Here is a 4,681-nt window from a genome sequence, read left to right on the forward strand (position 1 = left end):
CTAGTACCCCATCCATTGCCACAGTGTGGAGCCTCCAGACCCCTATGCAGCAGGAGGTGTTTCCTGTGTCGCTATTGACAACAGCCTTCCTAGAGGTGCTGAGGGCTTCTGAAAACCCCAAAAGGGAATCTGACTGGGTTAAGTGAACATAGAGCAGGGCATGGGGCATGAGAAGGACACAGTGCTGCCACTGATGCTTAAGAGTAAACCTGTACCAGAAGCTGATTTTGCCACCAACACAGCCTCACACATGATCCTCAGCAGGCACACTTGCTTGTGGACTCTGACTGGCATGGCTCTCTTTTACTCTACTTGCCATGGTGACTCAGCACCTTACCTCTGATACCATCTCAGCACTAGGGAAAGTCACATTTCATGGATAAGCATCAGTCACAATCTCACCATTCTCAAAAAGATTCTCATCAAAGTGGTACATCTTCTCTTGGCAACTTTAAGAAAGGCAGTTTGCCTGTATGGCTTTCATTTCCCTATCAGTTTAATGCAGTCTTGGAGCAAGGGATCTCTAAATTCCTGTTCATGTGTACATTTACTGATCTCATGACTCAAGAGATTCACACACTTGCAGCTACCTACATGCCATGCCAGCCACTGCCTAGTTACAAGACCCCTGAGGGCAATCCTGCCATAGGGGCTAACCTCCTATGCACTCCCCTTGGCTTCCTAAGACACTGACAACACTGGTCTGGTCTCTCATCCTCCTCAAACTGCCACCTTTTAAAGCTCAAAGCTGTAGAATGTGGGGAGTGACATAGCACCCTCCTGTCTAGGACCTTAGGGGACAATAGTTGTCCTCCAGTTGTCCCAGGACAGACTTCAAAACTACATATCACTAGCCAGCAGTGAGTGGCTCATGCCTGTAATCTTAGATACAGGAAGGCTGAGATGTGATGATTATGATTTGAAGCTTGCCCAGTCAGAAAGTCCATGAGACTCTTATGTCAAATTAACCATCAAAAAGCTGGAAAATGGAGCTGTGCCTCAAGTGCTAGAGTGCTAGCCTTGAGCAAAACTAAGGGAGAGCATCCAGGCCCTGAGTTTAAGCCCCAGGACTGGCATAAAAACAATTAACCAACAAACAATGCAACAACACAACACAACAAAAAATTTCAAACCCATACCTGAACATGCCATGAAAGACCCTGAAGAGCTGCAGGTTGGGACACACTCCAGTTCCTGAGAACCCTCACTCTGGAGAACTTTGGCCTCAGAATTAAAGGTCTTCTTGGGACCCAATTTTCTATTCCTGTGCTGCCCCCTAGTAGCTACACTTAGGTTCTACAAGTGCACAGAGGGGAAGCTTGGATGTATTCACTTGCCCCATGACAAATTCATCTCAGTTGCCTGGTCTCCTGCTTTCAGTACTCTTCTTTCTCACTCTTGACCTCACTAACTTCTTTCCTCACTCATTCCAGGCATGTGTTCCTCTAGAAAACGTCACTGACTCTAACATAACCCTCAGGGCTGGAGAGTACCTTGAGTAAGCACTCACATAACTGCTACACCTCTGTCATCCTCCACTGGCCTTGTGCCTGTCCTGATCTCTCCTCAACCAGTCCCCAGAGGAGGCCTCTGAGATTTCCAGACATAACCAACTCTGGGCCCTCATGGAACATGAAAAGATTCATTTTCTCATCAAACTGGAGTCAACTATTTAAGGGACCGATCAATGATTTATAAATCAGTGGTGAAGAGGACAATAAATAATATCCAGTACTGCTCCCAGAAGTAATATTTTTGTCCCCTCCTTGGAGATATGTTGACCAATGTCTACTAGACTTTATTTTGTACTGGTACTGGGATTGAACTCGGGACCTGGGTGATGTCAATTCTAGCTTTTTTTTGCTCAAGGCAAGCACTCTATCACTTGAGACATAGCTCTACTTCTGGGGTTTTTTTTCTGGGTTATTCGAAATAAGAGCCTCACGGACTTTCTTTCCTGGGCTGGCTTGGAATCATAATCTTCAGAGCTCAGCCTCCAGAGCAGCTTGGATTACAAGTGTGAGCCACGAGCACCTGGACTTGATTTTTAAGTGCATATTGAATTTTCACTTCCATATTCCATGTTCATGTATCTTTTCCAGAGAAATCCACATCCATGAAACATTTGAGAAACATTTGTAAACATGAAAAAAGAGTTAGAAAAAATAAATGAGAGGGAAGGGGGAAGAAAGAAGTCATACAAAATTAAGAGAGAAGTGGTATTGGGAGGGCTAGGAAACAATGATGAAAGGGGTGACATTGTTGAAGATGCATTATATTCATAAACTGCTTTATTGAATGGTAGCTCCTTTGTACAACTACTTAAAGACAACTTTGAAAAAAAGAAGAAAAAAGTAATGAAGGTAATTATGTATAGAAATAAAGAATTGTGGCAGATTTCTTATACCCTTATGTAGAAGTTGTAAATGATGCAATTATATATGATTGATAGAAAAGGTCACCTAGACTTGAAAAACAAAACCAAATGCCATAAATTTTATGTGGTTCTGAATAGCAGTACTGTGTGTGGATATATATCAGTATATCAGATGAGAATTCTCCTTTTTAGAAGATCGTGGTTGTTTTCTTTATCAGGCCTAGAGATTAAGTTAGGGTCCTGTAAACTAACAATAACAAATGCTGGAGGAGATGTGGCCAAAAGGGAATTCTATTATACTGTTGGTGAGAATGTAAACTTGTTCAACCACTCTGGAAAGCAGTATGGAAGGTCCTAAAAAATTAAACATACAGCTTGCCTATAATCCAGCAATCCTACTCCTGGACATTTATCCAATGGCCCACAAAACAGACCACACTAAAGTCACCAGCACAACCTTGTTCACTGCAGTATTGCTTTTTTTTCTTAAGCAGATTGTTTTATTGTCTCTAGGTCATTGAGATAATGACCTGTATTTATGCTTAAGGTATTTCACTTCACTGAGAAAAAGATACATGTTAAAAGACTTTTGATGCTGAAAGGTTTCTCTAAAAATGTTTCTCTGCCCTGCCATGAGAGCTTCCAGGTTACAACTCATAGACAAAAGGGGTAGTGCCCAAATTTCCACTTTCTGACATTGACTTCTTGTCAGAAATAAACTTCTTTGCAGCATTTATGACATCAGAATCAGTGACAGAGTCAATTTGCTGAAGGGTGGTAAGGGGTGGCACATAGGAACCAGCAATGAGAGTCTGGGACTCAACTTCATCTAGGAAACCCTCAGAAGATTCCACTGACATTATGTATCCAGCTTTCAGCTTCTTCTTGGCATTTTGGACATCTGTACTGGTAAGTGTGCCTTGAGAAATTACTTTTACTTGGTTGTAGGCAGTTTTGATAACATCTCAAGCAGCTGCAGCCTGGGAGATAGTGTAAATCCCAAAGAGTCCAGAATCTGAGTAACTGGCATTAAAAGCAGAAACATCAAAGGGCTGCTGACTTCCTTTGGCGATGGCCTGGTGGAGGAGGCCGGTGCTGCTGCTGCCCCTCTTGACATGAGGCCCAGAACCCAGGACATGCTGAAGAACACTGAAAGCATTTGCTTCTGTACTTCCTATGGCTGCACTTTCTGCTACAAGAGCAGTGTGGACAAGGCTGTCTCCATTCTGCTCTCGAATTTCAACTCCAAGGTATTTAGCTTTGGGAATAGATAAGCCAAGCCCACCTCACATGTTCAGAAATTGTTCAGCTACTTGCTTTAGAATGGGATGGCTCACATCAACTCCAATCAAATCCATTCTTGCACTGGTAAAATGTAACTCCTCTGATGTAACTTTTCCAATCTGATAGTACAAGGAGTTACCCAAGGCATTCTTGTAAGCAATAGCATGAAAATTCATAATGACTTGAGCCTGTGGATTCCGAAAAGCCACAACTTTGTCAATCTTTAACTGAGACTGAAAGGCTGCTACTTCCCAAAGACTGAACTCAGGTGCAGTGGTGACATTGAGCAGGAACTCCATTAGAATCTCAATATCATCCTGCAAGCACTCCACAAGGTATGTCATGTTTTCTCTGGTTGCAGTCACATTTAATTTACCACCAACTGCTTCAATTCCACGGGTTATCTTGAAAGATGAAGCTCCTTTTGTAGTCAAATTAGATGCAAGACAAGCAAAGCAAATGAGAGGTTCCAAGGTTGCTGAAGTCCTCATTTCTACTGCTGGCTTTAATGAACAAACAATTCTTGAGACAGGAGCATAATTTTCCAAAGAAGCAATCACCAAAACATTTGGTAATTTGGTGAACTCAAGGTCTTGAGCCTGTAGAGGTGTTCCTGTAGGGCCAGCTGCAGCTTTAACTTTGGGGGCAACTTTGAGGGAATAAAATCTCCAGAAGGATCCCGCTCTGGTTATTAACTTCATGGCTCAGGATCGCAGTGACCCACTGTCACCGCTGCTAATAAAAAGGAAGATGGACACTACAGCATTGTTTACCATAGCCAAGATATGGAATCAACCTAGATGTCCCTCAGTGGATGAATGGATCAAGAAAATGTGGTATATATACACTGTTAGGTATTTAAAAAGAGATTGCCGAGTAAGAACAACACCACACATGTGGTATTCAGGTAAGGGGTAGGTTTATTCATTGTTCTGGCTGGCACCAGGCCATGTTGCCCTTCCACGTGGCTGAGAAAGACCTGGGAAAAACCTGGGGAAAACCTGGGAAAAAGCTGGGAAA

The 4,681-nt window shown here is 42.8% G+C and overlaps 1 pseudogene; it reads right to left on the reverse strand.

The window, feature by feature from the left end:
- Positions 1-3,016: 3,016 nt before the first annotated feature.
- LOC106001686 lies at positions 3,017-4,405 on the reverse strand (annotated as a pseudogene).
- Between the last annotated feature and the right edge of the window lie 276 nt (positions 4,406-4,681).

The sequence above is a fragment of the Dipodomys ordii genome, unplaced genomic scaffold, assembly GCF_000151885.1.
Source record: "Dipodomys ordii isolate 6190 unplaced genomic scaffold, Dord_2.0 Scaffold364, whole genome shotgun sequence".
In the NCBI taxonomy this organism is placed as follows: domain Eukaryota; kingdom Metazoa; phylum Chordata; class Mammalia; order Rodentia; family Heteromyidae; genus Dipodomys; species Dipodomys ordii.